General features: G+C 52.7%; 1 protein-coding gene across 2 annotated transcripts in view; it reads left to right on the top strand.

The window, feature by feature from the left end:
• The first annotated feature begins 4,098 nt into the window (after window positions 1–4,098).
• Window positions 4,099–25,627, top strand: part of CACNG5 (calcium voltage-gated channel auxiliary subunit gamma 5) — a 40,428-nt gene continuing 18,899 nt past the window's right edge. For both annotated transcript variants that reach the window (XM_045080928.1, XM_045080927.1), the window contains exon 1: window positions 4,099–4,255. The gene's annotated coding sequence lies outside the window, so the exon portion shown is untranslated. The remainder of the gene's footprint in view (window positions 4,256–25,627) is intronic.

The raw sequence follows: 25,627 nt of genomic DNA, 5'->3' as shown, positions 1-25,627 counted from the left end.
CCTTGACACACCCAAATACACACCCCCACATGTCTTGAGGTCATGCCCATTTCAAACTCGATCTGGATCTGCTGAGAAACTCAGATCTTCTCCATCCCAACACTATCAAAGTACCTTCATCTCTCTTACTGCTCATCCCCCATCCTTATCGATGGCCACTTAGACTTGGAGTTCCCAACCCAACTCCCCATTATGCCGAGGTATAGCCCATATGCTTCTGCATGAATGAGTCAGGTGTAGGTACTAGAAGGTGTAAGAAAGGGAAGGAGGAAGGAGAGATGAATCAGGTTAGGCTGCATGCTGTAGGAGTAACAAAGAACTCTCCAAATCCAGTGGCTTCAAACAACAACCGTTTTTCCCCCTCTTGCTTGTGCGGTGTCTATCTGAGGTGAACAAGAAAGTTCTTGTGATCACTTCAGAGTGACATTCCGAGTGACAGAAGCTTCATCTTGACCAGTGTCTCCACAATCCCAAAGGCAGGGAATATAGGATGGCAAAGCACTCAGGGGCTCCTAAAGCTTCCACCTGAAATGACACATGTCACTTTTGCTCATATTTCATTGGCCAAAGCAAGCCCTCTGTCCAAGAATGACTTCAAAAGGACAGTGAAGGAAACTCTATTCATGGAGCGGGGGGGGGGGGGTGGTGGGATGGGGCACGGAACACCAAAATATATAGCCTCCTACTGGAGAATGCACACCATGTGGGCCTCCTCCCAACCAATCCATCCCTTCCAGGGCACCCAGCTCCCACTTCCACTTCCAAGGGACCTGGCTGGACCTTTCCTCCCCTGAGACATCATCGGGCATTTTCCCTGACATTGAATACAAGGCACATTTTACAAAACCGAATGTGGTTCTGTGTATGTATGTTTCTAATTAAGACCTAAAGCATGAAGCCATCAGATTTGCTCAGATTGCCCCAGGATTCAGAAAAAGCTGAGGTTTTATGAAACTCTTCAACCAATGGGGAATGCATGAATTATTGAAAGGCTGGGAAAAAAAAGACCAGGGAGGAAGGGCTGCTCCATTATTCATCAGGCCCAGAGTCCCCAGGTCCCCGAGCACCACTGCTGGCTTTGACACCTACAGCATTTTCCCATTATGTCAACAGTGAGCGTTTCAAACATGCCATATTGGCAGGCTCCAAGCAGGGCTCCCACCCACGCCAACCACTGCCTGTCTCATGATCTGAACCAGTCCGCAGCTGAACTGTGGGCTAGGAATGTTGATATGTACAACCCACCTCCCCTCCCTTCCCGGAGCTTTCTGCTCACAGGCCTCCAGGCCTGAGATCCAAGTCCTTAAAAGAAGCAGGCCTTTCACTCTGACCCCAATGTGTCTCTCCAGGTTTCTCTCCGTCCATTTGCTACGCCTACCCGACCCCAGACCATTCACCTTGCCCTGAATGTAATTCCGTATTCTCATACCTTTGCCTGTGTTGGCCCCTGTGTCTGAAACTGCCTTCCCATGGCTTTGGCTTTTGGCGAAGTTCTCTTCATCTTTAAGACCAAATCAGAGGAATGACGACTAACTTCTGTTGCGAGCCCATGTGTTAGACGTTGGTGGCAACACTAACTCAGTGAGGTGTCACAACAACCCAGGAAGGTGGGTGTTGACACTAGCACCAGCTACATAATTTGTGGGGTCCACAGCAAAATGAAAATCAGCCCCTTGTTCCCAACTGAAATTCTGAGATGATAAAAGCAGATCACAAACCAGGCACAGAGCGTTTCAAAGAGTGAGCAGGTCTGCGTGACTGCATACATCGCAAGCCCAAGGAATCAGCACTGGTTATTGAGAAGTAAACCAAAGCCCAGAGAAGTCAAGTAACACGTCCAAGGTCACACAGCTAGTTAGGGGCAGAAGGAGGCTGGGGACCTCATTCCATCTCATCCAAATCCCTTTTCCCTCAACCACCCACCTCCTGAGCTATCCTCACTTGCCTCAGGCAGAATGGTGAGGGAGGAGGCTGTGAGCACCCCGGAAACTGATTTTCCTTTTAAAGGTCTGCCTTCTGCAGACAATGGGTCTGTTCCTTTCATGGGCATATCAAGATGATCTGGGGAACAGCCTCGCAGGGATCAAAGAGGGAACTGATCTGGGAAGCGACGGCATTGTCCTAATCTTCAATTGACCCACAAAGGAGTCCATTCCCCCCTGCCATACCTACCCTCATATCCTCATAACCTTCCCTCTTCGGTTGCCTGAGGACATGGCTGCTGCCCAGCAGAGGTGACCCTATAAAACTCGGATTCCCAGGACAGCGTCACTGGCCTTTGCTGGGAATATTAGAAGCAGACCTTGAGAAAGATACATTTTCCATTTTTCATCTTTTCACAGCACGGACCCAGCTCCACCAGTGGTTTTCTTTGGTGATTTTCCTCCTAACAGCTTGAGTCCTGGGGAAATGCTTCTTACATTCAGCACCTACTGTATGCCGGGACTTGTGCCCTCAAGGAGCTCACAAGCACAGCTGGGGAAACTGATAGTAAACTCACCATTGCTAAACTGGTGAGAGCTGGAGGAGAGGCTCCTGGACCCAGATGGGGGAGGGAGAAATTAATGATCAGGTCAGAAAGAGCAAACTGAGTAAGGCCGTGGAGGATTTGTAGGAGTTTTCCAAGTGGAGGAGAGGGCAAGTAAGACAGAAGGGATGAGCACGTGTGAAAGTTTGGGGCTGCTGGGCATGGAGGGTTTGAGAGACGTGCCCACCTGTCCAAGGGGTGAGAGGCCTCTCCTCCTTAGGGAATTCAAGGAGGTGTGAAGGAGCACTCTTTGGAGAAGTAGGAGAAGAGAGAAAAAGCTGGGGCATTTTTTTAGGCCTAAAATGCCACAAATAGAAACTTGGGGCACTGTTCCTAAAAACTTCCAGTTGTCCTAACTCCACAGGGCCCCACTCCCATGTGACAATGTTTTCCCATGATGCCCAGGTCAGATCTCAGACCCAAAAGAGCTTCGCTTGGAGCCCCTGTCTTACAGTCTTCCACAAATATGTAGATTGCCGATGTCTTGTTATTGACAACCTGCTTTCGTTCCCAAACATATAGATACTCCCTGTCTTCCTCCATTTCATGGTCTACAGGGATTTTATTGACCCTCTGGCAGAACCTCCCTATGCCCTGGCTGACCAAGCTTATATCTTGGAGACCCCTCCTTGCAGGGAGGCGCCTCGTGCTTAGAGCAGAGGGCTGAAGCTGCCGGTCTGTGAGCAAGCTACACGTGTGCACGCGTGTGCACACGCACACACACACACGTTGGACAAGGCTATTGGTCAGGCCAGGTTGCCATTACAGAGAAATGGGCAAGTATTCAAGCCAGAAAGGGTAACCCTTCAGTGCTAACATCCAATGTGACCGAACAGGGTCACCCTGGCTCCCAGCTGCAGCTTTCAAATTAGTCATCAATGAACCAATATTTATTGAGCTCCTACTGAATGTCCCGGGCCCAGAGAATAAAGGAGACACAGAGACTGAAGAAGGATGAAATTTTAAAATGTTGGTTGCTACCATTTATTGTACATCCATTTCCATTGCCATTTGCGAAAGAGGCACGCAATTTGCTTGATGCTGCGAAAAGCAAGCAGAGCGAGGCTTTGAGAGCACGGGTCCTGGAGCCGGACAGAGCTGGGCTGCAATCCCGGCTCTGTCCTATTCCGGCCGTGCGTCCTCAGGCACTTCACTGCAAGTCTCTGTGCCTCAGTTTTCTCCGCGGTAAAATGGGGTTGTTGGGAAGGCTTTAAATGACTTCATGCAGACAAAGCGCTCCGAACAGTCCACAGCGCGCAGGAGGCGATCAATAAATACCAGTTGGCATTTGAAAAGAAGTCTGACCAAAGCCAGGGGGTCTCGGGCAGCCCCTAAGCGGCCCCGGAAGCTTCTCCTCCCCCACCCCAGGCCTCTACTTTCCACCTGCAGACCGCACCAAGGTGCTTCCTGCCCACGAGCTCCCCCGCAGCCGGGAGCCCAGCGCCCGCAGGGTCCCGCAGGGTCCCACAGCCCGTCGCACAGGGGCAGGGAAGCCCCGCCCCGGCCCCGCCCCCGCCCCGGCCCCGCCCCCGCCCCGGCCGGCCCCTCCCTCTCCGAGTTCGCGGCTCCGGCGGCCGCTGCGGCGGCGGCTCGGTCTCCAGCGCCGAGCGGTTCGGGCGGACGCGACGGGGCGAGCGCCCGGGAACCTGGCGCCGAACCTCCCGCCCGGCGCGCCGAGCCACTGAAGGACCTCGGACCAGGGTTAGGGGCTGCGGCCGCTCCGGTGAGGTAGGAGCCGGGAAGCCGGCGGGGAGACCGGCTCTCCCCTCTCGGGGGGCGCGGGGGGCGGGGGACGATCTCCCGCCGGCGCCTCGGCCGCGGAGCGGCGCTGCCTCGGGTCCCCGCGGAGCCAGGGGCAGGGGCCACCGCGAGCGCGCGTCCCGGCCCGGCGCAGGGAAGGAAGGGGCAGCGTGGTGGGGGGCGCGCGTGTACACGCCCGTGTGTGCGCGTGTGTCCGTGTGCCCGCGTGTCCGTGTGTGTGCGCGCCTGTGCGTGCCGGGAATGTGCGGGGAAGGAGCTGCCGCCCCCACTTTGCCGGCGCTGCTGGGCAGTTCTGGTTGCCCACTCCAAAGCTGGGGGCACACTCCCACGACGGGCTTGAGTGGGGCTGGCAGAAATTATCCGGATAATGCGGGAGCGAAAGCCCACCGCCACCTGTTGAGCGGGGCTGGCCATCCATGCCTCGAATTCCCCGCTTCTCCCTCCTGACCGCCGGGCAGCGAGGATGCCCAGGTCCGCCTGGGTGGAGGAAGGGTCGCCGCCAGATGCCGGGGAGCAGAGCTGGACGGGCAGAGGGTGGGCGGGGAGCGGGAGCCGCGGGCCCAGGCTGAGGGTGAGGTTCCCACCCACCAGGCGCCGGCAAATTTCCTCCATCCCTCCAAAGCCTCCCTCCTCCCCCATTTTAATTAGGTGAGCTGTCTTTGCCCTCATCCTAATTGGGCAACCCGTGAAGATGCAGTTCGTTAAAATTTTTAAAGTGAAGTCAATTTATCACTTTCTTGGGACTGAAAGGGCTTTAACAGGTAATTCCTGGAACCTGACCGCGGAGGAAAGAGGAGGATCCTGTTGTGAGCCCGTCCAGTGCTGGCCTGGGTGTGGGCTCATGGGGGCGCTCCTACAGCCTTGGGCTCTCACCTGCCCCCTGGAACTTGTCGTCTACCTCCCTGTCCCCTTTCAGGGTTGATGAAGCTCTTATTCTGGGAAGGGAAGGGACTCACCCCCTTTGTGGGATTATCAGTGGCTGGATAAGAGCAGGACCCAGGACTGAGTCCCCAAGTGGGAGACAGACGTCACAGTCCAGCTGTCACCTGTGCTGGCTCCTATTCCAAGCCACCCTAGGGAACAAAAGATGGGACTTGCTTCCTGGCCGCCTCATGTCACTCCCTCATCTCTTTAAAGCCCAGGGCTTGATGAATTCACAGTCCAGGTTGGACAGGGAGGGTGTGGAGACTTTGGCTTCGATCTACTGTTCTGGCTTCAGGACATCTCAGGACCACAGACATCCTGGTGACTGGTTGTGCCTCTCTGCTGACACCCCAGCCAGGCCCCCAGTGTCTTCTGCCTGCTCGAGAAGCTCTTCCTCTCCACTTCCCTGCTAATGTGGCCGCTGCAGATGGCTGGGGGCATCCCACCTGGGGCCAGGTCCCCAGCGCGGCTACAGAAGATGCAGTTTGTAGCTGAGCCTCGGATGTCCCTATCCTGGACTTTGACCTCCATCTTACGTGTGCAAGGCCGTGGACACCCTGAGGGGCAGAGCCAGGGCTGCCCTGTCCACGCTCGTCCAATTGGTGAGACGCCTGGTATCCTGGCAGCAAGCTTGTGAGAGCTTGACCATTTTCAGGCTGTGGGGCTTCCAGGACTTGGGGACGGGAAAGGGGAATACAGGGGGGAGGTTGACTGAACTGTTCCCACTTGGCTGGAGGACGCAGGCCCTGTGTTGTTGTGGGAGACATGGGCTCCAGCTGTGTCACTGACTATGTGACATTGGCCAAATCACAGAACCACTTGGAGGCTCAGTTTCCCCTTCTGTGGGTTGGGGCCAAGGGCTGTTGTGTAAAGCAAGGTCACAGATGTCAGCGTCAGGCTCACTGGAGGTGTTCGGGGCTGCTTGTCTCTGTTTCTTCCAGCCCCCATCTGACACTCAGCCATCGGCCTTGAGGGAAGGGACCATGCTGCTAGGACCCCTCATGCCGTCCTCAGCGCTGGGGTGAGTGGTGTGAGTTTTTGTATCAGGGTAGCTCAGAGATTGAACTCTGAGCCCCAGAAAGCAAGCAGCCAAGAGTTGGAAGCCAGGCTCCACCAACCCCTGCCTCTAGGGGGAGCTGATGCTTTTGCCTCAGGCTTCCAGCCTTCAGTGTCCTCGGCCTGCCCCATGTAGCCTGCTGGCGCATTCCTAGGTGGTCACTGGGCATGTGCCTGGTCTTTCATTCCATTTCTGGATTGGGGTCAGCCTTCCTCCCTGGCAGAATTGGGGCCAGCTACATGTGACTTCAGAGGCGCCAGGAAAACCCCTGCCTGCCAAATACCCTGGTTCCACAGACCTAGCTGCCTGCTGTCTAATATTCCACCCTTAGAAACTAGTTTCTTTGGCTCATGCCTTGTACCCATTTGCCAGCCACGAAACCTTATTTAAAAGCTTTTGTGGGGCACCTGGGTGGCTCAGTCGGTTAAGGGTCTGCCTTCGGCTTAGGTCATGATCCCCTGGTCCTAGGATTGAGCCCCATGGTCGGGCTCCCTGCCCCCCCCCCACGCTTGTGCTTGCAAGCGCATGTATTTTCTCTGAAATAAATAAATAAATACAATCTTTTAAAAAGGAAAAAAGCTTTCAGGACCTTTGTGCAAGGAGAGAGGGAGAAAGCAGAGGAAGAGAAAGAAGAAAAGAGAAGGCAGAGATAGTAGCGGAGGGAAAAGGTACTTCCTTTCCTAGCCGCAAAGTCTGCAGAGAAAGGGCTAGTTGTAAGGCCCAGGAGGGCCCAGAGAGAGGGAAAAACTTGGGGAGATGGGGCAGGGCAGGCAGCGGGCAGGGGAAATTGTGAACCTGCAGTGGGAATTCCCAGGGGGAATGTGGGGAGGGTGACCCACCGAGAGAGCTGGGCCGGGGTCTCGGCAGCCTGTTCTAGAGGACAACTAGGCCCAAGGCAAAAGCATCCTTCCTTTTCTCCTGCCCCATCTTCCCTTAGCCCATGGCCACGTGGCCGTTACTATATTCTTGGGTGGTGTTCTCTGCATTTGGAGAACCCGGGCTCTTCACACCGCCTGTTTAAAGCTGTCAGTGGTAAGTTGTTAGGTCTGCACAAGGCCTGGGCTGAGCGGGGCCAGGGGGAGTTTTCAACCCCCGTGATTCCCTGAACATCCCACGTCCTTCCCCAGAAAGACCAAAAACCACATAATTCACTCAGACCCACAAGTCTCCTGAGCTGCGAGAGGCCTGGGAGCGCCGGCTCTCCTGGAGGTGGTTCCTTGCCCAGGTGGACAGCCACATGGTGAGTGTGGGGGCAAGTTTTAGGAGACGCAGGGCTGAGAACTGAGAGTTCCTAGGGGGAACTCTCAGAGGGGGGCCCATGGGCCCATGGATTCGGGGAGGGGCAGCCCAGCGTCATCCAGGCCCTCTCACAGAGCCTGAAATATGTTCTGGTCTTGGCCCAGGACGGGGTGGCAGCAAGCCGTCGGCAGCCCATCTGGACACTGCTGAGAGCAGAGAGAAGTTACTGGTCACCAGGGTGAGCTTCTGGCCACGAACCCCCAAATGACAACCACGTCTTAAAAATTGAGATCTCATTGACATTTAACATTATGTAAGAGCCATGAGCATCCTTGAAGATTATTTACAATGAAATCTGTTCTCAAATGATGATGATGAATGAAACACCTCTTCATTCTTCTGCATCATCCTTTATGGAGCGCCTGCTGTGTACATGCTAACGACTGTTCCGTGATGGGGCTACAGCTGTGACACTGTTGGCATTTGGGGTCAGATTATTCTTTTGGGGGGGGGGTGTCCTGTGTGTTGCACGATGTTCGGCGGTGTCCCTGGCCTCCTACCCACTAAACGCCAGTAGCTCCCCTCTTCCCACCGTGACAGCTGCAGATGTCTCCAGACATCGCCAAATGTCCCCTGGGGGGCAGACTCACCCACTGCTGAGAACCACTGGGGCTATGAACAGCTATGAACAGAACAGACAAAATTCAGTCCTGTTCCCTTAGGAGCAAGCTTTCTAAAGAGGGAAACGAGCAGCAGATATGCTCATGAGGGAGAATGTAGAGGAGGTTGTCTGGGAGAATGCTTGAGAGAAAGATGAGGCAGGGCTAGTGGCTTCGGGGGGTGGGGGTGGGGGTGTCATTTTCAAAGAGGGCACCTGCCCTGTGACCAGCGGGAGGAAGGGAGGGAGCGAGTGAAGCAGAGATCTGGGCAAAGAGCCTTCCAAGCGGCAGGAAGAGAAAGTCAGGGAGTGAGAGGGACACAGGTGGCTGGGCAGGCAGCAGTGGGCCGGCTCCCCATGGGTCCCCAATCCTGTTGGGGTCATGAGGGAGCCGTGAGGATTTCTGCCTTCTCCCCAGGGTAAAGGAGAGCTGCCGGGCGCCAACCCCATCCCAAGTGTTCGCTCACACCGGTTCACACCGGCGCGTGTGATACCCTTGCCTCCTGTGTCAAGGCCCAGAATGTGGGTGGTACAGTTTGGGACACAAACTTGAGCAGTTCGTGCTCTACGATCCGACACTGAAATTCGGCTTCGGGGCCACGCGGGGGTGAGTTCAGATCCCAGCTCAGTCGCTCGGTAGCTGTGTGTGGCCTTGGACTCGTCCCAGAATGTCTGCCAGCCCCGGCTTTTGCAGGGACGCGTGCATTGTCCTTCATCCCAACCCCAGCACGCGGCCCGGGCCAGCTCCCAGGCTCCCCCACTCTCTGTGTCCGCGCGCCGGCGGGAAGCCAGAGGCCAGGCAGCGCCTCCCCGCTCCCGGCTCTGGGCCCTCGCTCTGGGCATGTGCCTCTACTCACTGAGCTGCAGCAAGGCCATCTGGTGGGGTCAAGGCCAGTATCTCCCGAGGTCAAGGGAAGTTAAACCCTCCCGCTCGCTCTCCCCCTCCCTCTCCGACGGCTGAGGAGCAGGAATCCGAGACGTAAAGTCACCGGCCTAAAATCACAGGGCTGGTAAGTGGCAAAGCCAGGATGGCATTCAGGTCTCCGCGGTGCCCAAGGGGACGAGATTTCGCTGTGCCGTTCTCAGCTCCCAGCCACGGAGGTGCAGGCGTGACGCCGGGGGAGAGAGAAAAGTCTAGGAGGGCAAGGAGGGACAGACGGGACATTTCAAGAGCTACATTTCAGAAGGAGGTCATTGAGTTTTGATGACCCTCCTCACTTACCGTCTTTATTTTCTTGGGATTGAAGTAATTCCTCTTACAGCAAAACAGTTGGGAAATGAGACACATTGTGTGTAATTCCAGACAGTAGAATCTGGATTGGCGTGAAAAGGAATTTGCCAGGAGTCGCCTTGGTGAAGCCTCAGGCAAACTTCTGTGCCCTTGGCATCGCTGCCCAGTGTGGAGTTCCTCACCTCCCCAGAGTTCAAGGCCACGTTGCCTGGCCCTCTGCCCAGCAAGGAAGGTGCAGGAAGCATCCCTGCTCCGGGAGTCTGGACATGCATGAGCCCTTCCAGACAGCATGCCGTCGGCTCAGACACCCGCCCAAGGCAGAAAGTGAGGCAGCTGGCCCAGGCTGGTGGGGGTTGGATTGTGGGGGATGCTCTTGCCTGGAAGCCTGGAAAGCAGCCAGCTTCCCGCTGGCCCTGGGTGAGGGAGGCCAGAACCCCTGGAGTAAGCCAGTATTCCTGGCTTATTGGCGGGTGCCCTCCCAGTGGGGATTCTTGAGCAAAACGCAGCAGCTGCACTAGCAGCTGGGCATGGGGGTCATGGCTGGGCGGGAAGGACAATCCTGGCTCAAGTGGGAGAGCCTGGGTCGGGGAGGGGGACATCCACACATTCTGGGGACCTGAGAGGGTGAGCCACAGCAGATCTGTGCTGTCCGTCCCTTGGGAGCATGGGTCCCTGTGTAGTTCTCCCACTAAGACGAGACAGCAGGGATGACAGAGCAAGTAGAAGCTAGCATCTCCTGGGTGCTTCTCATGCGTGAAGTCTCGTGTAAGCTTCCTGCTGTCCAGTCCTTAGGAGACACACCTTATTGTCGTGTCCATTTTGCAGACCAGGAATCAGGCGTGGCTGGGAAGCGTTGGCATAGGGGCAGAAAGGTAGGCTCCCAATCAGGAGTCTCCCAACTGGACAGGGAATGGATGGAGTACCACCACTCCACGTTCTTACCTCTTTGCATCCGAGTTTCCTGAGTTGTAAAGTGAAGGGGGTAGGCATTTCCACCCAGGGTTGGTGTGATGATCAACGACATTATACGTCAAACAACAAAATATGCTGGATATGTGGCAGCCACTTGCTTTGTCTTCCTGGTTCTGTGGACATGGAGTCTGTCCCCCTCTCCATGATGTCTGAAAGAGGTTCTACTGAATTCTGAGGCCAGTGGATCCTTATAGACACCTTGTCAGGGACCCTGGCCCCAAAGCCATGGTCAAGTGCAAAGGCAGTGATTAAATGATGATTACTCCCATACCTATCCCCTAATCTGGGTCTATCAGGCAACTCTTGGAGGTCATCTTCATTAATCATATTTCATAGGTAAAGAAACTAAGGCACAGAGAGCTCAAGTAACTTGCCCAAAGTCAGCCAGATCATTAGTGGTAGAGTCAGAATTCAAACCCAAGGATCCCAATGGCCTTTCTGAGACCCTCAGAATTTGTAAAAAGGAAAATGTAATCAAGTTGCTGGGCACAGGGTCTGACTCTTCCAAAATTCTCTTCTCCATCCTTCACGTAAAGCAAAAACTCCTCACCAGACAGGAACAAAGGACTCAGCTTAGAAGTTTCCTCTTCCTGGAAGCCTTCCCAGATGCTCCTTAGTTACGGGACCATCTCTGTGCTTCTGCAGCATCCCTGGCACACCTCCATCAGCCAACTTGCCCCCAGCACTGACAGCATCCGTTCCTTCCCCCTCTCCCCACTGGGCCAGGGCCTTGCCAAGGGGTGCCTGTTACCTGCTTGCTTAATGCCATTCCCTCTCTCTGGTTACAGAAATCAGTCCCCAGTGTTTCTTTTGCCCTTTGTAGACCTGCCCTCCCCGACAAAGCTCATGTTCACCAGTCGTAATCATGACATCTCCCAGGTGTCAGTTACCAGGTGTTAAAGGCAAGTTCAAGACTTCTGTCTCTAGAGTCCAGGGCATGAGGTCTCTGGCAGCTCCTGGAGGCAGTGGAGCTCCCGGTTCTTGATGTGCAGCAACAAGATCTTAAAAACATGTTGGGTGGCTCAGTGGGTTGGGCGTCTGCCTTTGGCTCAGGTCATGAACATGGGGTCCTGGGATCTAGCCTAGTGTCGGGATCACTCAGGACTCAGGAGGGACTCTGCTTCTGCCTCTCCCTCTGCCCCTGCCCTGGCTGTGCTCTCTCTCTCTCTCTCCCTCTCTCTCAATAAATAAAATCTTTTTAAAAAAAAAAATGAAAAAGAAAAAGAAAACATGTCCCAGCTGCCCCCCAGGTGCAGGGCCATGTGCAGTGTGAAGTGTGTGGCCGACAGAGGCTGAGCTCTCTGACGTGGGAGGGAGAACCAGGAGGGAGGCTGGGCTTCCCTGGGCCGGTACTTGTGCGGGCTCCGTGCCCAGCGCGTCGTGCCTGGTCCTCCTCGGATCCACTCAGCGGCCTCCTTCCCCCTCGGACAAGCACTTGTATGGACCTTTCTGTGTACTCTCCTTTAATTGTGCTGAATCCTGTGCTTTGGCATAAACAGATGCAATCTTTAGGGGGTTTGACGGTGGTAAAATACACATAACCTGAAATCTACCATTTCAACCATCTTAACGTGTCCAATTCAGTGGCACTTAGCACATTCAAGCATTGTGTAACCATCACCACCTTCTAATTCTGGAACATTTTTGTCACCCCCAAGGGAAACCCACCCACTATGCAGTCATTCCCCGTGCCTGCCTCTGCCAAGTCCCCAGCAACCACTGATCTGCCTTCTGTCCCCAGGCATTTACCTATTTTGGACATTTCACATAAATGGAATCACACAGCATGGGGCCTTTTGGGTCTGGCTTCTTTCACTCAGTATCGTGTTTCCCAGGTCTGTCCGTGCTATGTCAACGCCTCATCCCCTTTTACAACTGAGTAATATTCCACTGTGTGGGTAGACTACATTTTGTGACTCCATTGATTCACTGACGGGCATCGTCTACCCTTTGGCTATCAGGAATACTGCTGTTCTGAATATTCACATACAAATATGTGTTTGAACACCTGTTTTCAACTCTTTTGCATATATCCCCAGGAGTGTGATTCCTGGGTTGGATGGTAATTCTGTGTTCAGATTTTGCAGGCATCACCAAACTCTGTTTCAACGGGATTGTACTGTATGTTTCTTTCTTTTTTTTTTTAGAGAGGGAACATGCATGGAGCAGGGGGAGGGGCAGAGAGAAGCAGAAGGAGAGGGAGAGAATCTTAAGCAGACTCCACACCCAGCCCAGAGCTCAACTCAGGGCTCAATCCCACTACCCTGAGATCATGACCTCAGCCAAAATCAAGAGTCAGATGCTTAACCCACTGAGCCACCCGGGGGCCCCTCACCATTTTATGTTTCTACCAGCAAATCTTTGAGGGTTCCAGGTCCCTCCTGAAACTTGTCATTTCCTGAAAATCTTTTTAAGTACGATTACCCCTATTTTCTAAGCATGTGGGAGCTCAGAACAGTTCAGTAAGTTGTCCAAGGCCACACAGCTATTTGCTGGCAGAGCTGGAACCTGAGCTTGGGTACTCTGCACTCTTGACTGTCAGCCTCTTCTCTTCCAGGGCTCCCACGAGGCCGGGGTCCTAGGCGGGCGGTCCATAGGAATTTCACTCTGTTCCTGGCTCCTGCCTCTGCACTTGGCCTTCCCCCGCCTAGCACAGCTTGCCCTCCAAAGAGGTCCCACTGAGTGCGGTGCTGGGAGCATCACCCTGGCAGCAAGAACAGGAAGCGTTGGCATCCAGGAAGCAGCGCCTTCCCCCATGGATAACACATTCAGACACCACCCACCCCCGGCCATCGCCTGAGGAGGCAGGCGACTCCCTGAGTAAATCTCACTTGGTCTCAAAATAGGAGACTGTTCCCTGGTGGGTGACCTTGGCTTACACCTCTTCATCCTGGAGACCCGAGATACCTTGATCACCCTCTCCTTGCTCTTCCGAAGGAGCTCAGGGGCTGGCAAATGCCTGGGGCCAAGGCCGGCTCCATCCTTCCAGGCGGGAGGCATCTCCGTGACGGAGTACCAGAGGGTGGGCTGTGAGTGATGGGTCAGGAGGGCCCCCACTGTTTCCTGGAGAGGATGCTGTCCTCTGGAGAAGGTAGACAGGATTTGCTCTGTGCATAGAAAATGCCTTTTTTTTTTTTAAAAAAAAACTTTCCCTATCAGGATAGCCTGATCACGCTCCCCACGCACCTTCAGCACCAACCCTACCGTGAGACCACCTACGGCCCCATAGTAGTTGTCTTGGCCTTACTCTTGGATCTTCACCCTGACAGCCTGGACCCTGCAGCCTGACCCCCCTGGGATATGATTCCTGTTTGGTAATGTGGGGCCACTGAGGTTCTGTGGTCTCAGAAGCCAGGCGCAGAGCCCACGCCTACTTCTCAGTGTCTGGGTGACCTCAGGTCAGTGGAGGGTCATCTCAGTTCCTGCGTGAATGGGCAGTGTCCATGTGGCACTCCCAGAGTCATCACGGGGACTGGATGAGATCGCTGTGTAGAGAAACAGCTGGAACACTGCCCGATCGAGGCAAGAATTCACAAACACTAGCTTCCTGAAGCCCTAGTTCCTAGGGAGTCCTCATCGGCTATAGAAGTGATGGGTGGGGTGGCCAGAGCACTTCTGGACTTCAACAACCTAGAGCATTTGTTTGTTGGGACTTGGGAATCCCAACCCCCCTTCAGACACAGAAGTCCATATGGGGAGTTCCTGTGTCCAGCCCGAGCCGCAATAATGGTGCATGTCGGGAGAACGTCGGTGTAATTGTCATTCCAGGGATTCCATGTTCTTCCTCCCTATGCAGATGCAGAAGCTGAGGTATGCAGAGGGGAGGCCGCCTGCCCAGGGTCACAGAGCTGATAAGTGAGGCAGCAAGGATTTGAACCCAGAGCAAATTTGAATGAGGGACTCTTGACCTTTGTAACTTCTTGGGATACAGCCTCAGGTATGAACTTGGCAGTGGGTAGGTCCTTCCACCTCTCGTGCTTCCTTTGCTCTGGGGGCACCGGTTGACCCCTGAGGACACAACAGGAAGGGTTCCAAGGTGGGAGTCCCCACTTGGCCCTCTGTGTCCTTGGCTGCCCTGAGCTGTCCCTCTCTTGACATCTTCTGTGAGACGTTGCTCCAGATTTCCAGGCAACCCCCCCATGCCTTTCTTTCATACTACTCCCACAAGAAACTTCTAGAAGCTTGAGGTGGAAGCAGCTGCCGAGTGCCAGGAGCTGTGCCCAGCCCCACATACCCTACTGTATTTCATCCTCTTAGTACTTGTACAAGGAAGGATTATCTTACATTCCTAGTTGAGAAGATGGAGAGCCTAAGAGGTTGACCAAAATGTCCAGATGAGAGCACACAGTGTGCCACCCAAGTTGGGCGGTTCACAGCCAGAATTTGGTTGATGACCATGGGTCGGGCCCTGGGTGTGAGTCACTTAAGGCACTACTCACTATGCCTTAAGACATGCATTGTGACTGCCTCCCTTCAACAAGGCTCTGCAAATTCAGACTAAAGTGTTACTGGCTGATGATGCTATTTGCACCAATTGGATTTCAACTCAGCTTTGAAGGTATTTGAGCCCAAGGCAGGTGGGAATTTTTCTGTGCAAGAGAGATGGGTTTGGGGCTGCGGTAGAGGCCCCACTTCCTTCTCTTCACCTTCTCCCTTATCACCTGACCAGCTGGTGACCAATTTCAGACCCTGCTGATAGTCCCCAGTGCTGCGAGCAGAGAGGAGCCAGGACATCCAAATCAGATAAGTAGGTGGCCCTTGCGCATTGACTGAGAACTCGTTGTCAACCCAAGTGCGGGCAGGCGATGGCCAGCCATTAAGGGAGCGCTCCTGGGCTCACCCGGCTTCAAGATCAATTCATATCAAAGCCAGAGCCGACAGTTGTTTTCCATCGCGCTTCTGTGAAGGGAAATAAAACTGGGGAGGCGCAATATAGAGACATCATTCTGCGCTATTGATTTCTTCCACTCCTTCCTCCTTCCCTCCGGAGCAAATCATCTGTCTCCCTCCTGATGAATGTGTTGTTGTGGGAAGGATGAGGCGGACTCAGCATGTGAGGGGCCTGGAGTCACCGCACCGGGCAGGAGAGGCTGTGGAGGGGAGAGAAGTCAGCCAAGGGAGAGAAGCAGAAACGGCCGGCTGGGCCCGGTTCCTGCCCCGGGGAGGGGAAGATCCAGCATGGGTCAGTCCAGGAGACCCCGGATGCCCAAGTCCTGGGGGTTGCACTTCCTGGGCTCTGTCCTGGGGTCTACCTGGGGAAGCACCCCGCCTCTTTGTGGGGAGAATGGGGTGAGCACAGGCAGAGGACTGCAGCCCAGAGGATGCAACTTCACGTCCTCCCTGGGCAGGACACCTCTCTCAACCTTGGATTTCTTGCCTGCAGAATGAGTCATGCCGTCGATAACACCATCTTCCTAGACTTGATGGGAGGATCCAGGGAGGTCAGAAACCGGTATGATAGTATTTCATAAAACATCATTGATGCTGAGGGTCAAGGTCAATGCAGTAGCTCAACAAACCCTTCAGTGCCATGTGGTTTCTCTGTTTGCCTGATGACTGACCCCAGGTCCCTGAGTGTATAACATTGTGGGATGAGTCAGACGACAAGGTTTAGAGCACTGTGAAGGTGTAGATTCAATAACCGAGAAAGATGATGAAGCAGAGGAATTAAAACCCCTTCTTCCTCTAGGAGGTGGGTCCCAAGACAGCTCCCTGCTCCATCTGGCCAGGAGCTGAGCTCAGTCAATCATCCGAAGCCAGCGGAGGTGAGAAATCAAGTCAGTAGTCATCCTGTCTCCAACCCCGTGAGCTGCTCAGCTCCTGAGAACAGGCCGCGAGCAAATACCATCCATGGGTCTGCATGGCTCCCCAGCACTCCCCTGCTGGTGTGGGCTCCTTCATTCCCTCCTCGTGTGCCCGCTCCTTCCCCGCGGCAGCCCCGTTCCTGCGCTCCTAGCCAGGGACTGAAACTGACAGGGGGAGGGGCCTGAGGACCTCATTAATGGCCTGCGGAGTTCCGTGTGACTTGGGCATTGCAGACGGAGGTCACTCATCCATTAAGTTATGGAACTGAACACTCCACTTAGCAGTTATATATGGGACACAGTTAAATAATGAAAATAAAAATAGAACATTGCAAGAGCCTGGGGCAGACTGGCTTATGCCCCAGGAAGAAGCAGAGAAGGCCATTCTAGGGAGAGGGGAGGGAACTCGCTATCAGCCTCCCTCTGCCATGAAGCTGCTCTGGTTTAAAATATGTATTTTTCTTTATATATAGGTCATCTTTTGTTAATTTTTAACTTATCGTTCATATATACATATACACGCATGCGTCCCAAGCAGAGAAAATACGTGCTTCTTCTATAGCACATTGGGAAATTCAGAAGAGTAAAGAGAGCTAGTCTTCCGTCCTCTCCCTGACTCCATATTTCTGGGTTGGGGTGTTAGAGATCTCGGGTACCCAGGAAAGAAAGGGGAAAAAAAAGGGGGGGGGGGCCTTGGGTTCCAGCCTGCACCACCACAATCAGACAGCAGGGGGCAAGTCAGCCTCCAACCTTCTTAACTAGTCTTGGTTCCAGGAAGACAACCAATTTTAAAAAGGGGAAAAAAGATCATTATGTCACTTTAAACATGCGGTGCATATTTATTAAACAAAAACGGGGAAAATAAATAGTCAAGTAGGAAGAATAAATATATTCATCATCTTACTATCAAAACAGCACTCTCAATATTGTTCTATTTGTCATTCCAGATTCTTGATCTACAAATTGGCAAATTATCGCTATTTTGCATCCCCCCCGTTTTGTTTTTTTTTTTTTGAACATTGTCTTACCAGCATGTCCTTCCATGACAACATGGTCACCGAGGACAGGGACTGTCCAGGAATTGTTCCCCGAGAGGATAAAGCCATAGTTTATCTAACCCTTCCCTTTCAGAAAGGCACATTGGTGGTTCCAAGCATTTCGCTACTAGAAGCAATAATGAGTAAACACCTTTGTATTTCCGTGCTTCTGTCTGTATCCATTTCTGTATCAGTCATTCCCAGAAGTTGAATTTTTGGGACCAAAGGTAGTGAACATATGTAAGGCTGGAAGCATGTTGCCCAGTGGCTTTCCAGAAGGGGAACCCCACTTCACTCAGTCCCCAGCGGAGTGTGAGAGTTATGGTTTCAGAGGGGAAGTTGTTGTTTCTCATTGAGCTTTTTGTTTTGAGATCACCAAAGAATCGCATGCAATGGTAAGAAATCACACAGAGAGATGCCGTGTACCTTTTACCCAGTTTCCCCCAATGGTAACATCTCTAGCATCACATCCCAAAGCACCACAACCAGAATCTTGACACGAACGCAGTCAAGATGCAGCACATTTCCACACCACGGGGATCCCCCCTGTTGCCCCTGGCCTTCCCCCCCTCACTCTGGGCTCTGATCCCAGCAACCACTGATCTGTCCTCCAAGTCTTCATTTTTGTCATGTCAAGAATCTTATGTAGGGGCACTTGGGTGGCTCAGTGGGTTAAAAGCCTCTGCCTTTGGCTCAGGTGCACCTGTTGTACCCAGGTTCCTGGGATCGAGCCCCACGTCGGGCTCTCTGCTCAGCGGGGAGCCTGCATCCCTCTCCCCCCACTGCCTGCCTCTCTGCCTACTTGTAATCTCTGTTTGACTTGTGATCTCTGTCTGTGAAATAAATAAATAAAATCTTAAAAAAAAAAAAAAGAATCTTACGTAAGTGGAATCACGAGGCAAAGCTTTAGAGAGTGTTATTGTCAAAGAACAGATGAGACAAGATTACAAATAGGAGATCTAAACAAAACACGTTTTTGAATCGGCTCCTCTCCAGGCCAGCACTGTCCCGCAAAAACAGAACGTAAGTCATGTGATGTCATTTAAAATTTTCGACAGCCTCATTAAAAGAGTATAAAGATAGAGTAAAATTAATATCTTTTATGTAGCTCAATATGCCATCTCAACGTGTAATCGATGTTCTAAAAACCACCAATGAAATTTTTTACATTCTTTCTCTGTAGTAAGTCTTAGAAAACACATGTGTATTCTCTGCTGACGGCGCATCCCAATTTGGACTGGCCACATTTCAAAGCATTGCAGAGGGCGCCTGGGTGGCTCAGTTGGTTAAGCGTTTGCCTTTGGCTCCGGTCATGATCCCAGGGTCTTGGGATCGAGTCCTGCATGGGGCTCCCTGCTCAGTGGGGCGTCTGCTTCTCCCTCTTCCACTGCCCACCCCCCCCCCGGCTCATGCTTTGTCTCACTCTCTCTTTCAAAATAAATAAATAAAATATATTTTTTTTCCGAGTGACCAAGAGCCACCTGTGGCTAGTGGCTGCCATGTTGAATAGCTCTGCTTTAGTCCAGATGAAACCAAAAACAAACCATGAGTGTAGGGTCTGTACATCTCCAGGCCTGTGAGGGTCCCCCCGTGTTGGCTCGTGGCTCCCAACCTTGGCCATGCCTTGGAGTCATCTGGAATTCTTTTAGTCTTATGCCTCACCCCACCCCCGCCCAACCAGAGAGTCAGATATAATTGGCCTCGGAAACAACCCAGCAGTGGGATTTCTTTTAAACTCCCCAAGTGACACTAAGAGGCAGCAGGGGTTAAGATCGACTGGTTTAAGGGCTTGAGGTTGTATCCTGTCCAATCCTGTCTGGCCCCTGAGGATGCCATTCTCTTTTCTTGTCTCAGTTCCTGATCTGACTTCTTAGAGAGCTGGTGCTTCCCTCAGAAGCAGTTCCTGAGGGTTTCTGTGCCTTCCAGCCCACAGAGACCCACCCCGGTCTCTGCCTTATTCAGTTGGAGACCGTTACCGAGGCTAGTTTTCACGGGAGATGCACACATGCTTCCTCGCCCATTGCTCCCGCCCCACTGGCGCCATCTTGTTACCCTGAGTATTTTACCCCACTGGGATCAGCCTCCTGGGTGGCCAGTCTTGCTTCCTTTTTCTGGATCAGGGAATAAAGATGAACACTGGTGGAGAGCCCATGACCTACTTTATGTCACGGAATCCTCAGAGCCACTCCGTAAAGAAGCCATCATTCCTGTATTATTCATGAGACTCAGAGAGGCTCAGCGAGTTGCCTGAGGCCCCAGGGCCTGCACTGTGCTTCTGGGCCAGCCTGGAACTAATGGGCCACTGCATGATGAACCGAGCAGCCAGAACCAGGCTGAGGTTCAGGCCCGTCCTGCCCTGCCCCTCTTTTTTCAGACCAGGGCTCCTCCCCACCTGACAGCTCTCAGGTCTGTGAGGCAGGTCACTGGCTGAAAGGGAGGGAAAGCAGCAGCCCTTGCCTCCCTCACCTTATCGCCAACCGTCCCAGGCCCAGTGAAAGGTGAGACCACCCCTCCCCCTCCTGTTAGCCCTCAGTTCCCTCCTCAGGTTTTTACTTTGTCATCCAGTCAGGAAATATTAAAATCTGTTTAAAAACTCTGTAAGCACTTTGACTTCATCTATCGAAGGTCATGAGACATCTGCTGGGGCAGAGACTCCCAGGGACCTTCCAGGGACCACGGCCCACCTCCCGGGACTGAGAGAGCCCACGGACTTCATTCCACATCCCACATGGGGCCATGGGCCTCCTGATTCCCAGGGACGGCCACGCTCCCAACCAGGCCATCCAGGGACCTCAGGGTGGCCCTGGCATTGTTTCGTCTCAAGTCACGGGGAGGGGAGCAGAAAACATCCACCTGAGAACTGACACCTCAGAGAAACGCGTCACCCCCTTCTATGCTTCTCTGTCCTTGGCCATCTCGTTCCAGACTATCGCCCTGCCACGGCGGGCACATGGTCTTCCTGTAGGCACTAAGGTTCAGGAGTGCTGGAAATCCGGGCTTGGGGCTGTCGTTCTTGGGTCCACAGCAACCTGGCTGGCTCTCTGTGTGGCCTCGGACTTGTGACTCAGTGGGGACAGGGCTGGGCGCATGGACAGCGGCAGGAGATGGGACAGTGAAGCGAGGGGAGGTGCGACAGTGCGTGCCACATGCTCTAAGAATCCTGAGTTATGGGAAAACATGCGGGGGTGGGGGGCTTGGAACCAGTGCTTGGTGGGAGGTATTTATAGCCATGCGTGCACAGGAGCGGGGGTGGGGGGCTTTGGAACCTGGCCAGGCCCCATGGACTGCCTTGCCAGAGGCATCAAGCAGCAGTGTGGACCTCTGGGGGAGGCATGCTCTTTGCCAGGCTCCCAGCCGGCCTCTGGGCCCCAGTGCGGTCCAGGCAGCTTCTCCAAAGCCAGAGCAGTTTTCTTCCCTGGGCTGTTCCCACCCCTCCCTTCTCCCAGAAGAAGGCAGCAGAAGCCTGTCTCAGAGACTCCTTCAAGCATGGAGGGGGCTGGACGTGGCCAGGAATAGCTCCGAGTGTCCAGCAGGAAACACTCTATGGCTTTTTTCTGCGCTTCTGCCTCTCTTCCTCCTCCTCCGTGATCATGACCTGTATCATGGCTTTTTCTAAGGAAAACCTCTGGCGTGGCCATCCACCTGAGTGATGCGAAGACCAGACACCGAAGGGCTTGAAGCCTTCAGCCTTTTCCGTCTTCGGCAAGAGGCTGGTCGTGCTGAGAAAAATCAGAACCAAATTTGCACTTGACAGTCAGCCAGGAATCTCTCCACTTTCTGGAAGCGAGTTTCCAAGGTGGTGAGCTAAGTACTCTATGGGAAACTCAACAGGGCCCCTCTCTGAGAACTTGTCCGTAGGGACAGATGAGAGGCAGTACAGCATAGCAGAGGATGAGGCCAGGGAGCTCGGGTCAAGTCCTAGCTCCCCTGCTCACTGGCTGGTGACCTCAGGCAGATGCCTTAATCATCAACCTCCCCGCTATCAAGTGGGGCTAATGACCAGGGTTAAGCTGAGCTGTGTGCACTTACTAGGCGCTAGGCTACTATTCTTATTTTAAACTAGATGCATTTAAACGAGCTCATTTAATCCTCATTATCCTATGAAGAAGGTTCTACTAGTATTATCCTTATTTTAATAACCTTGCCTACCGCAAGGGGGTTGTTGCGAGGGTGAAATGAATTAACCCGGGTAAATTGCTTAGAGCCGTGTGTGGGTCAGCCTGCCGGAATCAGGGAGGTAGAAGCATGCACAGGTGAGAGAAGCCAGCAGACCCCAAATCAGGGAAGCTGAGGACAGGAGAAAACTCTGGACCCGGCTCTCCCTGCAAGGTTTTGCAGACTGCGTCTGATAGATGGCCAGTGTCGCCAAAATTAGATCACGCCTGAACATTTTTCCTGTCTACACATATTAAGACACAGGGTACGGAGTTATTTTTCATTCCTGGCTGGCTTTTATTGCACCCGATGGCTGTGGGGGCAGGGTCGTTATGGCTCGGCCGGCAGTGAGGGCGGTGTGAATGGTGAGGGGGTGGCCCCACGAGTGGGCTTCTAATTGTCAACAGTGAAGACGTCGTGCCACTGAATGGTGTCGTTTGCAGCCCTCATCGCCTGTTTAAGTGGAATCTAAAAGAAGCAAGTATGCAACCCTCTCTTTCCTTTTTTTTTTTTAAGATTTTTTTTAAGATTTTATGATTTTTTTAAAAGATTTTATTTATTTATTTGACAGAGAGAGAGAGATCACAAATAGGTAGAGAGGCAGGCAGAGAGAGAGGAGGGAAGCAGGCTCCCCACTGAGCAGGGAGCCCAATGTGGGGCTCGATCCCAGGACCCTGAGATCATGACTTGAGCCAAAGGCAGAGGCTTTAACCCACTGAGCCACCCAGGTGCCCCTTTCCTGTCTTTTCTAAAGGGGATTTGAGCTTCCACAAATCCTGCAAAACACGAATCCATTTCTGTCGGGGTAGGAGTTGGAGGGGGGGCATTTCCACGTGGGGTTAGCGTGAAGGATGGCCCGGCATCTGCTGGAGGGCTGGTGCGTCCCCTCCGCTGCCGGGTCCCCCGTGGGCCACACAGTGAGGGTGTGACTGGGCAGGATAGAGGGGAGGGTGTCCCTGTGGCTCATGGTAGTGGCAGGGCTGAGAGCTCCAAGGTACCCACATATTCACTCAAGAACCCACCTCTGTGTGGTTGAAGACAGTGAGTTCTTTACATGAGTGCGTTAAATGGAAAAGAGGTTGGTCTCCATCACCGCATGGGGGAGAAGTGCCCAGATCTTTGGGCTTAGGGGCCAGACATACCAAAGTTTGAATCTAGTCTCTGTACTTAACAAGCTGAGTGACCCCTGTGTCTTCAACCTCAGGTCCCTCTATGTAAAGAACGAGTAATAATGCAACTTGGCCGGGTAGATCTCAGGGCGAGATTATGGAGGCTCGGTAGATAAATGCGCCCCGTCGGTGGCAAGCTGTCATCACACGGGCATGGGGAATGAAAATAATCGTCTCCCTTACCTAGTCATCCGCCACGGCAACGCGTGTCCTACACGCCCTCCCTTTACTGAGCTCGTGCCTTAGCCCGTGTCGGTTCACTAGTCCCCCAAGCTCCCCTGCAAGGAAGCAGTACCATAATCCACTCCTACAGGTGGAGAAGCCATACAAGTAAGTCTTTACGGGAATTATTCAGAGAAATCCTAAAACAGCCCACCATGGTGGGTCTCTCTCCAGCCAGGAACTGGATCTGAAACGTGAATTCATTGAGCCACAGAAGGGGGGCTGGCTGGCAAAAGGGGTTAGAGGAAATGGAGCTCGTGTCCTGCCCAGGTCCCCGTGGGGAGGAGGGGGGACTCAGCAAACAGGCAGAGGTGGGGAGCCACCAAGAGGGAGTGGTGACACGCTGTCTGAGAGGAGAGTCACAGCCCACCCCTGTGTCCCCTGCACCTCTGCGGGACGCCTTGCCGAAGCAGACACAGTGTCGCTTCCCAATGGCTCAGTCCCGCTCCTCTTCTCTTCAGGCTGCTGGGAAGATGGGACCCCAGCCTCCAGACGACCCACAAAGGGAGGCCATTGTCATGTTTTCATTTCTGCCCCATCAGGAGGTGGATCAACATCGGGGCAGGGTGGGGGGGACCCTGCCCAGGAGGAGGAAGAGGAAAGGGCACTGACCTCGTTCACTTCCTCCTCAAAACATTGCCGTAAGTGGGAGTTGCTGGTTTTTAACCTAAAGCCGCTGCCCACGTACCTGTGGGATAAAGTGACAGGGCAGCCCTCCTCCTCTTGTTTACACTGACTCAGGGGCTGGTTCTTCCCTTGGCTCCCGGCGAACGCGGAGGGCAACCTGCGTGGCTCTTCTAGTCTCTCAGGAATGCACAGCGCCCCCAGCCAGTAACTCAGCTGTTCCAGTCCCAAAGGACAGCCAAACCTTCCAACCTGAGGCAAAATGACTGCACTTGCCCACCCTCGGCTCAGCTGTGTCATGGTGGGAAGCCTTTCAGAGTCCTGCAGAGGGGTACAGCTGGCCTCTTTTCTTCTTTGCGGCACCCCTCCCTCATGCTGCAGGCTCAGCGGGCGGGATGGTGGACAGGAAGAGGAGGCAGGAGAGGTAGGAGTCTTACCTGACGGGTAGTCATGACATGGCATAGACTCTCTGGGTTTGCGAACGTTCAAGGCTGGGTTTTTGGACACTGTCCTTTCCTTGGGTTCTTCAGAGACACACACACACTCTCCCATCTCCACTGCCTTCTAATTTGTAGTTCCCCTCTTGTGGGTTTTATGTTTCTCATGGTTCCTTCCTCAAACTCTTGGCAATCCAGAGGTTCCCACCCGGCTTCTCTCTGCTGAAGCTACTTCCCCTTCCTGGCAGCCATCTTGGATGGCAGCCATCTTGAGCGGGACCCTAGTCCCTTCCATGCTAGTGCTGTGCTCTCAGGCTTGGCCCACAGGTCTGTGGAAATGCTCCTACACCGTTGGTCCCACAAACTCGGGGAGCACAAACCATGGACAGAGCAGCAGTGGCCTCTCCTTCCCTCCTACCACCGTGACAAGTAGCCAACATCTCTCTCCTTTGAGATTTTCTGGGTCAGATTCACCCACCAGGCCACTGGACTCCCAGCATATACTGAATCCTCTCACTAAACCTGAGGCTTGGGGCAGGGATTTCCCATCCTCCTGCCCTCTCTGGGATAAGGTATGTTTAACAATGAGGGGCACTTCTGTAACCCTTTCACCCATTCTTCTTCCGAAATCTCTCATATCTTCAGTTCAGCCAACAGTTTTGCCATCAGTGTGGGTGAGAACTCTAAGAGTCAGTTTCTAAGTCTAGGGTGCCCTGCTCACAGTTCTGGAATATAGTACCTACTATCTTAGGGATTTCATGTACTCTCTCTTTTTCTGACGCTTTCTCTCTATATATACATGTAATTCATAGATAGATATACAGAAATATACATATATACTATAGAAATGTATATATATATAAATATAAAAAATATTTTTATATATGTAAAATATTTACATAGTACATATGATTGTTTTTTTTACCCAAGAGTATCATACTATACACAATGTCCTGGCACTTTATTGCATTTATCACTTAATAATTAATCTTGGAGGGGCTCCTGAGTGGCTCAGTGGGTTAAAGCCTCTGCCTTCAGCTCAGGTTATGATCCCAGGGTCTCGGGATCGAGCCCCGCGTCGGGCTCTCTGCTCCGCGGGGAGCCTGCCTCTCTGTCTGCTTGTGATTTCTCTGTCAAATTAATAAAATGTTTAAAAAAAAATAATTAATCTTGGAAAGCTCTCCTTGTTGAACATACAGAGCTGCCTCATACTTAATAGCTACAGAGGATTCATTCTCTTACAGGGCTGAATCCTAATTTATTTAACCAGCTCCCACACTGTCATTTAAGTTGCTTGTTGAACATTGAGCACTGCAGAGATATCCTTGCACATACAACTTGGTGTATTGTTGTGAATATATCCATAGAATACATTCCTGGCAGAATTATTGAATCGTGCATTAATTACATTTTTAATCTTCATGTGTGTCCTTGAATAGACCTGCATATTCGCTTTCACCAAGTGCATATGTGTGAGTCTCACAACCTTGCTAGCCCTGGATATTCATTCATTCATTCATTCATTCATTCATTCATTGATCCTTTCTCTTTGTCTCTGTCTCTGTATCTCTCTGTCTTGCTGGGAGTTTGCCAATTACACTAGTGGATTTTTTTTTTTTATTAGAGGCTTGTTTTCATTAATTTCTGCTATCTTATTATTTTCTTCCTCCTATTTGGAGAGGAGATTTATTTGCATTTTTTCTATCTTCTTGAGATATATAATTAAATCATTTACTTTCAGTTTTTCTTTTTCTTTTTTTTTTTTAAGATTTTTTATTTATTTATTTGACAGAGAGAGAGAGATCACAAG

The sequence above is a fragment of the Mustela putorius genome, unplaced genomic scaffold, assembly GCF_011764305.1.
Source record: "Mustela putorius furo isolate JIRA1106 unplaced genomic scaffold, ASM1176430v1.1 tig00000487_pilon_pilon_pilon, whole genome shotgun sequence".
In the NCBI taxonomy this organism is placed as follows: Eukaryota; Metazoa; Chordata; class Mammalia; order Carnivora; family Mustelidae; genus Mustela; species Mustela putorius.
Note: the sequence above shows the minus strand (reverse complement) of the source record. Positions and strands in the feature narration are given on the sequence as shown.